This window comes from Camellia sinensis, chromosome 10 (genome assembly GCF_055761805.1).
Source record: "Camellia sinensis isolate YWXY chromosome 10, ASM5576180v1, whole genome shotgun sequence".
Lineage (NCBI taxonomy): Eukaryota > Viridiplantae > Streptophyta > Magnoliopsida > Ericales > Theaceae > Camellia > Camellia sinensis.
The window spans coordinates 134,229,763-134,243,011 of record NC_138970.1 but is presented as its reverse complement, the minus strand read 5'-3'; the positions used below and the strand labels follow the sequence as shown (position 1 = coordinate 134,243,011).

The following is a 13,249-nucleotide window of genomic DNA, read 5'->3' as shown; positions in this document are numbered from 1 at the left end:
ATATTTATATTGGAGGCTCATTATTGAATTCAAACTTGCAGACTCAAATGAATGAGTTAGCAGAGCACATGGAGGGATCTTCTACTGACCCTGCAGCATTACAGGAGCAAATCTTCACACAAGTTATGGGCCCAGAGCGACCTGGCCGTGTTCGGACGTTTGGATTGGGACCGTCACCCACTGATGTTTTTGGAGGTGGATATAGGCGGTCACAAGAGCAGATTTTCAACGGTATCAAATGCAGTTTGAGTCGAAGATGAATGAAGTAATGGAGAAACAAATTCAGGCTATACGCACAGATTTTCAGTCACGAATTCAGTTTTTGGAATCTCAATTGCAAGCTGCAGGCATGCCCGTTGACCCAGTTGTTGCACCATCAAACTCATTACATAGGCAGCAGGTATTTTAATTATTTTTACTAGTTATTACTTTAAATTGCCTAGAGCTAATATATAACTTAAGTCTCTTATTGAATGATAGGTTGTGGATTCACTTAGTCGTCATCCCACTGTTCGGCCAATGTCACATCAACAACAATCTCATGCATTTTCATCCCAAGAGGTGAGCAATCATTTAATCAAAGCTTTTTTGACAAATAACATATCTTATTAATTACAATACTTTCTCTTATTAAATATAGGTTCACCTTTCAAAGAAAGAGAAGAAGAATAAGAAGAAGAAGAAGAACTAACAAGGTAAAAGTACTATGTAAGGTTATTCTATATATTACAGCGTAGAGTTTCAGTAAAACGAAAGATAATATTTGTTTGAAGTGGAGGCATTTTGTTAAGGAACTTGGCCGACCAACTGAACTCAAAAGCCACCAGAAAGCTACAATGGGTATTCCAAGTCCATGTGGTGCCTTTTGATACTAATTTCTGTTTCATTGTTCTGTAGCCCCTTTTCATGATCTGTAAAGCCATCCGATATTTTGCTAAACTGATTCGACTGCAGGTGATTATTGGTGGACGTAGTGGAGGTGGAGGTGTCGCTTTTGCTGCAGCTCCTGTAGGTGGAGGTGGAGCCCCAGCTGCTGAAGCACCTCTAGCTGAGGAGAAGAAGGAAGAGAAAGAGGAGAGTGAAGATGAAGATATGGGTTTCTCACTTTTTGATTAGTGAATCATCTATATACAATGCTTTCTTATTTACCAAGTTTTGAATGTGTTGGCCAACTTTGATAGGGGTTGAATGTTGGCTTTTCATCAGTCAAGTATGAATCTTGTGGTGGTCTTTATGATCTCTAGTAGACAACTCACATTTTTGTGGTTTTTAAAGTTGTGTTTGAACTTGGCTTCTGCTATATCTAATATGAGCTAGTGTTTGCATGTTATCTTTTCTAATTATTGAATGTTCTAAATTACAATATATCCCAAAAGTTTGTTTAAACTATGAATGGACTCTTGTGGTAGTATTCTGTCCAGTTCCTTCAAACTAAAGAGATCCAGGTTTCTCAAGAAAACCCTTCCAACATCCCAGATATGGAAAAGCAGTTTCTCGGCAACCAACACCAACATTCAGTACTAGAGAAGTTGAATACTAAATGCACAAAAGGTAGCCAACCTGAGTGTCAAGTTAGAGTGCAATTTGCTGAATTGCTCAAATCTATAATTCCCCAAGTTGATAATGAGAGAGCTACACAGCTACACAAGTTATTTTTCAGACTCCGGGTGAGTCGTTGCATAGATTTAGTTATCAACTTTGCTTCGCTACTTAGGCATAAACTGATTAGACTATTCCTTATACTCAAATGTTGAAATGTTGACTGATGTAATTGCTATTCCTAGAAAAATAAAATCGCTGGTGAGAACTTTCTCTGGCTTGTGCAGGATATTGTGGGGTGTCAGTTGCTTACAGAGGCAGTTAAGAAGGTGCAAATTCAGGTAAATTGGTCATAATGTTCATGCAATTACTCATATTGGCATTTTTTCATTGACAAACTAATTCCCTGCAAGTTTGCATCCTTTTGTTATCTATCCTTTCTCCTTTAGCACTGTAGGTTCTGTGACATAACCGTACACTTTAGATAACTATTGCATTGAATTTATGTACCAGTTTATTTGCTTGAATTTGATTTGTCCCGGCCTTCTTTGCATGCTTTTTCTCCCCCAACTTCATGTAAAACTAAGATGAAAGAGGAAAACAGACAAATGAACAAGTCACAACCATGATTCTTTTCCTTTTCTTTTTTTTTTAAAATAAAAATTAATAAAACAACATGAGTTCTTGCCTCTTTCCTCCTTTCTGCCCGTTCCTCACTTTTGAAATTGAACACAGCCAAGCTTTGTTTCATGCCTGACTTAGTTGAATTCTCAACCTGCTTGGGCCTGCACAACAGTAACTCTATGTCAAACCTCAGAAGGTCAAAACATCCAAGTAATGAAGCATTGCATATGATGTTTCATAAACCTGTTTGCATTCTGACGTGCTTTAGGAACAAGCTTCTCTGAGGCAGAAGGCTTAGGTTCATGAACAACCTTTTTTGTCTTCAATTCCTTTTCACTGCTAATGAGAAGTATTTTTTAGCAGCATACCCATTGCAGATATAGATTTTCCTTGTGCAGAAATTCGAAAGGAATAAATACCTTCTGTTATCATGAATAACTTTTGACTTTGAACTCTTAGGATCCTGTTAAGAATACCAGCCAATAACATGAGGGAAGAACAAATGAACAATATTCCAAAATAAGGGAATGCTACTTAAAAATATCAATGAAACAAAAACAAAAAAACAAAATGCATAATTGTCATTTTAAGAACATTAACTTGGGCCAGGGCAACATCCTATTGGAACCATTACTTCGGTATATTCAGAGGTACTTATAGATCATAAACAAATACTTGCCTCTGGTTTTGAAGTTCTGCATACCCAACGTGTGGTTAGAATGGCTGTGTGCGATGAGTGTTTTTCTATTTTTGTGCTCTGTGAGTCTTCGCTTTTTGATCTAATATGTTTCTTTGCAGAGCATTTAGATGGCTCACTAGAAACATTTCTCTAAACCTGAGTGGAAGACTTCAATCTGGGCTTTGCAAGTTTGCTTTCCAATTTGGTCCCCACCTAGAGTCAGGGCATCAAGTAAGACACGTAAAAAGTACAATGGGGCAAGATCTGATTTTTCCATCCATGAAAAATATATAAAAAAAAATTGTATGCATGACACAATCATGTGCTGTAAGATAAAACAAAGCCATAAAGCTCATCTTTAGACATATCTTCTGGTTCACTGCATTATTGCTCTTAAAAAATATACAGGAAGACAGTAGTTTTTGACCCACTAGTATAGAAAGAGAGAGGTGCTATCAAACTATAACATGCTAAAAACACAAACCTTGGGGTAAGGTTCTTGTCGGTGCTCCAAATTAACACTATCATCTTTCCCAGTGGAGTGACAATTAGTCTACAGATGCACAGGCTTACATGTCAAACCCACATTTGCTGATTTGTCATTAAGGTTCTCTATGACTTCTTTTCCTTGCTCAGCATCAATGGCAGGTAAGCTTCCAGCTCCAGTTTGATATGCTTTGTCAGGGTTGACATGTTCAGGAACTCCTTGCTCAGCTTCATTGACATTGTTGAGATCAGTTTGAAACTGAGGTTAGGAACTGATTTGTTCATGAACTCGAGTTATTGTTATTTTGGATCACAAGTTGTAGTCTTGTTATTGTTACTTTACGTGATTGGTTTGAACGTGGGCTAGTATTACAAGGTTTGCGTAGAGTAGACCACAAACCGGTCTTAATTTGGTAGTAAAATTATAGGTCCATGCCTTAAGCTCATTGTACTTTATCTTTATTTTGGTAATAAAATTTCTTGCCCAAAAAAATGGTTTGAGTAGAATATCAAATGGCTGAATTGAATAGTGAGAATTGAGAAAAACATCACAGTTTTTTAAAAAAAAACTGAGTATAACTTGACAAATGGTAGAGGCTTGACTTTTTAAAGAGAAGACAGAATACTCTTGTTTTTCAATTCTCCACTCCCTCTTCCCATTTTAGTTTCTTTCTGATTCATAATGTTTGTTTTTATTTTTGAAAAATTTCAGATTCTTAGCTTTCTCTACTTCTATTTGGGTATTATTTGTAGACTTAGTTTTACCCTCTGTTCGGTTGCTTAGAAAATGGAGACAAAAAATTAAAGAAAATTCTGGATCCTCTGTTATCTAAATGGTCATATATATATAATATATATATAATTGGGAAGTTTAAGATTCGGATTATTGAATTTTTTTTTTCTTCATTTCTGTCAGTTCATTTTCTGAGCTACCAAACAAGTGTTACTTACGTGTAATGTTGTAATTCCATGTAAGATTGAATATTTTCTGATTTCCGTTTACTTAAGCATGTTTTTTTTCGTCTCTTCCAGATTCATCCTAAATGTTTGTATCCATTTTTAATAATTCACAGATTCTTTTAGCTTTCTCACTCATGTAACATCTTTTACTCAGCTAACTATAACACAATTCAATTGTATATCTATATTTGTTTGTTAAGAATTTTGAATCTGCAATCAACAAGAACTTATGGGAATTGAATTCTGCAGAGAGGCTGGTTGAAATGGGTCATTTTTCATCCTTGTTCAATGGACTGGCGCAGTCATTTTCGATCAAGAACGGGCGGAATTCTGGGTATTGTGGCGAAAGTGAATCTGCAGAATCAATGGTGAAAGAATCAAAGAAGAACGAGTTGATATTGCGGTCTTCGGGGACTGTTCATGTCAATGGGTCGAACAATTTTGCATCTGTTTTCTCCAAAAGAGGAGAGAAAGGAGTGAACCAAGATTGCTTTATTGTGTGGGAGGTAGGTTTTTAGACAATTTTGGTTGTTAGGATCTTAATTTTAGTCTTTTTTTGGTCATTAAAAAACAGCTTTTATAGGATTTTGCAAGTTTTCATTTGTTTTTGTGTTATTTAGATTTTAATGTTTCTTTTATTTTCTCCTTTCTGGATTCTTGGATATTTTAATAAATTTATAACTTTTCTTTATTCTCAAATTTTTCTTTTGATGGAAAGAGGCAAATAAAAATGAACATCGTTAAGGTGTCAAACAACTCATTGCTTTGGTATGTTTTGTAGAGTTTGTGTATTTTGGTGCATTTCAGTATGTTCGGATGGGAACATTGGAATTTCAGTATTCCACTATTGTTTTTGTCCATTTTGGTGGAAAAGAAACAAATTTTGAATGGGAGTTATTATTTTATGTTAATGTTATTACAGGTATTTTTAATTCAATCAAATAAAATTAGCACAATTTCAAAAAAAAAAAAAAAAAAAAAAAAAAAAAGTGGGATATGACGGCGTTTTTCCAAAACGTCGTTAAATATCGTCAGTGACGTCAGCATGTGTTTAGGAGGACATTTGGTGGCGTTTTTAAAAACGCCGCATAAACTAATATGACGACGTTTTCAAAACGCCACAAAGTTATAGCGACGGCCGCGTCCTCGGCGTTTGGTTCTAAGCGTCACAAAAGGAATTAGCGGCGTTTTTGACACTTATAGCGGCGTTTTTTAAACGCCACTAAAAATCTGTTTTCCAGCAGTGTCTTTAACACCAAAATAAAGTTTTATTGATGAAAAAAGCAATGGACTTGCAAAAATACATCAACAAAGCGGCGAAACGCATTAGCATCAAAGCTAACCCAAGATTGGTGAGAAACCAATTAAAACAACCAACGAAGGAAAGGAAAAAACAAAACAAACAAATAGCAGCAAAGAAGACAAAGAGAAGGGCCAGAGAAAGTAGCAAAGTAGAAGATCAGAGACCCTCTACACCTCACCAAGCATCTGATGCATACCACGAGATTAGAACCCAAACAATCAACCTCCAAATCTGATACAGAACTTCACCAAAACAGAACTACAAAACCACCAATAGAGAAGGCATCAACACCAAAAACCACAAAGCCAACAACAACTGAGCATGCATTAGCAGTGCAGCACACAACACCAGAATCCAACCCATAGACCAATGCAGACATCAGAGAACACTCCCCTACATCGATTTCATTCCAACACATGCTGCTGCTACTCACCAGAAGATAGCAGAATATAAACCAAGGCACTGCTGCTGCAAATCTGATACAAAACTTCACCAAAACAGAACTACAAAACCACCAATAGAGAAGGCATCAACACCAAAAACCACAAAGCCAGCAACATTGAGCAGGCATTAACAGTGCAACACACAACACAAAATCCAACCCACAGACCAATGCAAACATCAGAGAACACTCCCCTACATCGATTCCATTCCAACACATGCTGCTGATACTCACCAGAAGATAGCAGATTATAAACCAAGGCACTGCTGCTGCTACAAATACACTTAAACCTGATGTTTACCCTTGTGCATCGCGTCAACCCCGACCACCTAAACAAACTCTAATCTGCCTGATGTTATAAATAAAATCATTAATGGAGAACTGACAATCCCTAGAAGAAGCCTTCAGCCAAATAGCTAACCTGATAATAATATTTTATTCTTAATCCAACTACAACATATTTATATATTTTTTTTAAAAATAAATTTGGTATAACTTCTATTTTTACATATTATTATTTTATAAATGAATGTAAAATAAAATTAAATAATTAGAATCACTTCTAATTTTATGTTTCCAAATCTCCTTCCAATTTAACTATTATTTTTAATATCAAACGAATATTTATTTTATTATCTTATAATTTCTTATATATCATATAAAATCATTATATGATAATTATAAAAAATAATAATAATTTAACTAAAATTATTATGTATAAATATTTAAGTAACACTTTATAAAACTGTATAGTTAAGATTATCCAAATAAATAATTAGAATCATATTTTAATTTTTAAATTAAAATTAATATTATTATTTTGTAAAATATACATCATAACATAATATATTATTAAAACAAAAAGAATTAGTCTGTGTATTGCATGAGTCACTACAACAAAATACACCTTTGGCGATCAAAATTGGCGACTAAAAAAAATTTAGTCGCCAAAAGTTGTGGAATTGGCTACTAAAATTTTTTTTAGTCGCCAAAAGTACAATATTTAGCTACTAATTTTTTTTAGTCGGGATATATTGATTATTGGTAACTAAAAAAAAACTTAGTAGCTAAAAATATCAGAATTGGCGACAAAAAAAAAAAAATTAGTTGCCATATATTGAGTTTTGGCTACCAAAATCATTTAGTCTCCGAATGTAAAATAAAAAAATATTTTTTATCTTTGGCGACCAAAAGTTTGGTCGCCAAAAACATATTTTCAGCGACAAAAAATTAGTTTAGTCGCCGTATGTTGCGTTTTGGCTACTAAAATCATTTAGTCGCCGAATGTAAAATTAAAAAAATTAGTTTTTATCTTCGGCGACTAAAAGTTTGGTAGCCAAAAACATATTTTCAGCAACAAAAAAAAATTTTAGTCGCCAAAAACTAAAATATTTGGAGGGATTTATTTCAAATTTTGGAGGGATTTTATAAAACTAATTGGCGCTAATGGTGTAATATATATATATATATATACATTTTGAGATTTTCTCGCTTGAATTCTCTCTCGCTATGCTCTCCATCATATTTATTTTGAAGGCTATTGGGGCTCGCAAGTACGGATTTGAAGGTGTTCTATCAGATCTGTGCTTCTCTATCCTGATTTTGTGAGTTTCAATTTGTTCACCTTTTTTTTTAGATTATAAACATTATAACTCAGATCTCGCTTCTCTCTTTGATTTTCTGTTTTTATTAGATCTAGTTGTTCGTTGATCTATCGTTTATGATTTTCTGGTTTTATATTAGATGTCATTGTTTGTCAATCTGCCGCTTCTTTCTATTTTTCTGATCTGTTTGATAGATATAGATTTTTGTTCACATTTTTTTTTTCCTCAGACCTATTCGTCGATCTAGTTTGATTCATCAATTTTTGTGGCCTTTATCTTATTTTCAGATCTGTTCATCGATCTGTTTTGATTCATCAATTTTTGTGGCCTTTCTCTTAAATTGATCTATATATGTTGGTTACACATAAATGAGTTAAAGTTGAAAATTGCTTTAGGTGAAGTTTGAAAATTGTTCCTTTTACTATCCTATGTAAACTCAGATTTCTTAATCCCAGGTTTGATGTCCCTAATCTAATAGCCCCCAACCTATCATTCAGCAGAAAGCTTCATAAAATTTTCAGGTTTTGAACTATGTAATGAACTCATCAAAAATTGATAACATTTTTACATCCTCTGCCCTGGTTATCATCTAGTAATTTTGTCTATTGGATGCAATAAGTGCACATATGGTTATCATTTTTTTAAATGCTGAGTTAAAATTAAAAAAACAAAATCTTAGGAAACACAGAATGCTAATATTTTGTTCTTTGTTTTTTTGTTTCCAAGTTAGAAATAATACAATAATAGAAAACAGTATGTTTTAGAGCATTTGGTATTAAATAAGGATTCTCAATAACTGTCGCTTCACAGAATTTCATTTCAGAAACAGAAAAATAAATGGAACTTGATGAGTTTCACCACTAGAAAAACCACTATATAGGTTATGAATGAATGGAAATTAGCTGAAATTGATTAATCTGCTGCTGTCATTTTGAATCCACGAGGTTAACTCCATTTTGTGGCTGATTGATCTGCTTCTAGTTTTAAGTGTATTTCTGTTTTGTGGGTTCTTTTTATTTGATTGTGTTAGAAATTTGGCGCCCATGTGACATGTGACATGACCCATGACCCTTTTAAACCTTATCCATGAAAGTTTGAATTTGAATTCAAAATCTATTTGGATAACGCACTCATGATATCTATATCTATCATATCAACTGATATGGATAGATGATATACTTAGTCTATATATCTGATGCGTTATGTGGGATATGGTATGAATCAAATAACGAATGATTTTTTCCCATACTGACTCTCTCCCATTAAAACAATGATCAAGCTTTTTGCACTATGACTTGTGTGGGTGATACTCATATTGTGGCATCACTCTACTGCTGGGTGTTCGTTGTTCGCATTTTTGAAGCACGTGATTTACCCACAAGATTCTTCGCTTCAGGTTCTATCATTTAAGGTATGATCTGAAATTTTTACCTGCTGCGTTATACTTGATTTACATTGGTATCAGAGCATTAATAGGTATTTTCGTGCTTATTTTTATGTATTAAAATAGGTGTATAATTTTATATAAATATATACACAATATATGCATGAAAATTAATAATTTTTTGAACAATCTCCGATCAACCTGAAATTTACATATGTTATAGTATATTTCATGTAGAATATATTGGCCAAGTTTCATTAAAATCAAACGGTCGGATTTTGAGAAAAATTGAGATTTATATTTAATTTTTCGTAACTTTTACTGCATGCTGGTCTTACATGTTTTGTTTTTATGTTATAAAAATTACATATTTGGAATCCTTGTTTCAATACCTTCGAAACGGTATATCATGGGCTTGATTCCGACTTACGGTTGAGGAGAAAACTCAAACCCTAATTTGACGCGAGACTTGAACAAAACAGAGAAGAAGACAGAATTGTTGTGCGCTAATGTCAACGTGACGCGCACTGATGTCATCATGACACACAAGCCGCCGGCTGAGCCAAGTCGCGAAATGCAGCTGTGTTTAGGCCTCGTTTGTTTTGTTTTGTTTTGTTTTAATTTTAAAACTACGTTAATTGCTTCTAAATTATTCATTATAATTTTGATTGAAGCATGACTTATACCGTTGGGTTTGTAATTAATTTTTTATACAAGATATTAAAGTTTCATAATTTTATTAAAAATAAAATATTTTTCATTAATGAAAAATTCAATATTTTTACGTTAAATTGCTCTTGGAGGAGCATGACTTAGATTCTGGACTTGAAATTTTTACAGTAGACTATTGTTATGTAATCTTATTTACTGGAATAATTTTTGTATTTTTTCAGATTCTGTAATATTTATTTCTGATTTTCTGTGTAATTATTAATTACTTGTAATTTTAGAAAATTTTAGAAAATTGCAAAAATTATAGAAATATCTTATGGCATTATTTAAATATTGTATATAGCATGTTAAGTTCTTTTAAATGATTAGAACTTATAGTATATTGTTATAGCATGATTTATTTATATTGGTGAATTTTAATTCCATGATTAAATATTCTAACATATGTTCTTTTATGAACTACATTGAGATATTATCATGTGGATTTAAATATTTATCATGCTTTGAACATGCCACAGTCAGTGGAAGGTTATTCGGTTGAGAGAAATCTTTGTAAATTTACTACCGAAAACTAATATTTTGCGCATAAATTAAATTAAATTTTGGATAATTGTCACCTGTGGTGCAAGAGATGATTGCGAGCCTAACGAATTTTCGATCTTGCGACTTGTGTAACATTGTCACTATTTAATTTAGATTTTTGCGGCAAAATTATATTATGTTAATCAAATTAATCCCAATGCGAATTTCTCTCTAAATTGACTTAGCATATGAAAGTTAATTTGGTTGACCTAGACTTAGTAGAGATGTTCAAATGTGAACAATATAATCCTATTCTTTAGATGAGCAAAAGTTTCAGAGACTTTAGGTTAAACCTTAATTGAGCCAAAGTAAGAAAACATGACTTAAAGTCGCTGTGGTTTTGTTGCCTTGTTCGACACAATAACAATAATAAAAAAAAAAATGATGTGTGCGCTATCGTTAGCGAGACACTATGTAATTTTGATTGGCGAGTTTTGGAGTTGTGAAATTAGTAAGCCCTCAATAGATCTGTATATGATCTTGACTATTGAGCTGCACGGATTGACTTTGTAATTTGACTTGTAATGATGTTGCATCATTGGATGAAGTAACATTCAAGAGTCACGTCATCCAAGAAATACGAGCTTAAATGAGTTAGTCATTAAGTGTAAGACGAGTAGCTAGTATGAGCAGTGGTTTGCTCTCTACCCAATTATTGGGAGTGGATGGAGAAAAATTTCACGCACTATAATAGTGTGCATTGAAGTATCACTTGAAGTTAAAAGATTAGCGCTTAGTAGTAGCAAAATCTATTAACACTAAGTGAAAAGATTGGCGCCAAGTGGCTGCAAAATCTGTTAGCATTGTCAACTTGTCTAAGTTTGGACACTTACTGTTTCCACAGTTTAGTGTGAGATATGAGGAGGTGCTTCTTTGTATGATTCCTTTACTAGGCTAACGTTTTTTGAATAACGTTTACCACTAAGTGCAAACGAGGCAGCATAGTAATGAAAAGGTCAAAGCCGACAAGGTTGTTATGACTCTAAGAATTTGACGCATCGCTTGTGAGGGCATTGTGTTGAATTAGACTCTTTAACCTAATTCGCGCTTAAGTTACTTCAGGAGTTGTCATAGTTGATAGCTTATTCTCTCCTTCTTGTGGATAGTAGAATTAATTGCAAGTAACTATGAAGCGAGAAATAGAAATGGCAAGAGGAGTATCGTCATCTTTCAATTAGATGCATTAAAGTGTATGGAGAATAAAATTGGCTTGAAGGTGCAAGGGATTAGCACTTACTAGTTAAATTTGCGACTTAGGTGCACTTGATATTTCCATGACATCCTTTTATGATCTAGTGAATATGAATTAGTTGTGAGTCATTACCTAGTTGGGCCTAAACCTTTAAAGCTTGTCTTCGAGAACTCACACATTAGAATGATTAGAATTAGTTTATGACATTGGACATAAACCGGTGGTTTGTTATACTTAATCACATTAATGAGAAGATGAGATGGATGGTTTGAGTAGGCCCTCTTAGGCCCACTCGCTTGTGACATCCTGCTCTCATATGAATGTGTAACTTTGTTCGCAATGGTTGCGCACAAGTAAGTAGGAAAGCTGTAGAAGGTCATTTGTTTTGACGCATTTAGTCCACTATGATATTTGTGACTAGATATGTGTAAGGGTATGATAGCTAAGCCTCAATCTCGACACATTTATAGATTACGATACGCATCTGAGTCAAGACTATTTGATCTCCCATAAGTCAAAATTTTTGAGATGATTTTTAACATTGCACATATGAGGTTGAGATCAATTAGATAACAGCTTTCGTGCTTTTAGTTTTGACCAAGGTGGCGTGTATCTATTCGAGTTATTTTAGAAAACTCTGTGAAGAGAAATGGATGCTTAGAAAATTGATTATACCTAGTACTCAACAACACAATGGTGTAGTAGAGATAAGGAATTAAGTATTGTTAATGTTAGGTGGATGATGGCGCAAAATGTTTCCCAATTGGGAATTGCACTTTAGTTTGCTGCCTATATCCCTAACTAAATGCCCTCCATATCAGATTTTACACTCTATTAGTGGAGAGCCATCTATGGGCGATCTGTAACCGTTAAGCATCTTATTTTTATTTTTACTTCTCATAAGGTTGCGAAGTTAAGACCTAGGGTTCTATGGCGCATTATTGTATGCTGTCATGTAAACCCTCCAGGTCATGTGCATATAGGTAAGCAGCTTTGTGGTAGTGGTCAAGTAAAGTTTTCTTAGTAAAGGTGACGTAAATAGAGTTTTGGAACTCTATAAGATAGAGAATTCTAAGTATAGCGCTTTATGTAGCCTAGTTGAGAATGGAAAGAAATTTCCAATATCCTAGGGACAATGGGAGCGGTGTGCCTACTAATGGATTACTCCATTAGAGAAGAATACTCTACATTCTTAGTTGCGTGGTAGCGAATGTGAAAATTTTCCACGTTATCACTGGGTGATTGAGAGGGAAACATTCATGATTGCTCCGCAAGATGATAAAGAGCCTAGAATAATGCCAAAGGCTCAAGTCCCCTGTTTTTAGAAAGTGGATCAATATTGCGCGATTTAAGACAAAGTCTTTAAGGATTAACCTTTTCTATAATTTGGTTGACTTTCCATTATAACGTGAAATTTTTCTAAAGTTATGTGCAATTTGGATAGTCATTGTTGAGACATAAGGCTCGCAAGATACCGAAAAGTCGCACCATTGAGAAAAGTATAGACCATGAGAAGACTTCTTCCTAGGGAGTGAGGTTATTTCGACTTAGGCTGTGATTGACATAAGTTTGGAACATTGATTTGTGGACATTGTGACCCAACTTCTCGTTGGAGAATTGGATAAGTAGATCCGTAGGGATTTACCTTCTGCTTTTATGGTGAAAAGTTAGAGGCGCAAAAAGGTTGTTAGTTCTAATAAATCTTTCACAACCTAAAACAATTATCCAAATAGTGGTTCTTAGATTTCGTCAAGCCATGATAGGCCAATGATGATCGATGAA

General features: G+C 34.0%; 2 long non-coding RNA genes across 2 annotated transcripts; one reads left to right on the top strand and one right to left on the bottom strand.

Annotated features, from left to right (window-relative positions):
* The first annotated feature begins 479 nt into the window (after positions 1 to 479).
* On the top strand, positions 480 to 1,340 carry LOC145801724 (uncharacterized). Its single transcript, XR_014343379.1, has 2 exons — positions 480 to 561; positions 641 to 1,340. It is a non-coding gene; the product is annotated as an uncharacterized LOC145801724 (long non-coding RNA).
* A 726-nt stretch (positions 1,341 to 2,066) lies between these two features.
* On the bottom strand, positions 2,067 to 3,024 carry LOC145801723 (uncharacterized). Its single transcript, XR_014343378.1, has 5 exons — positions 2,843 to 3,024; positions 2,583 to 2,626; positions 2,407 to 2,499; positions 2,228 to 2,324; positions 2,067 to 2,121 (listed from the first exon to the last, which is right to left on the bottom strand). It is a non-coding gene; the product is annotated as an uncharacterized LOC145801723 (long non-coding RNA).
* Between the last annotated feature and the right edge of the window lie 10,225 nt (positions 3,025 to 13,249).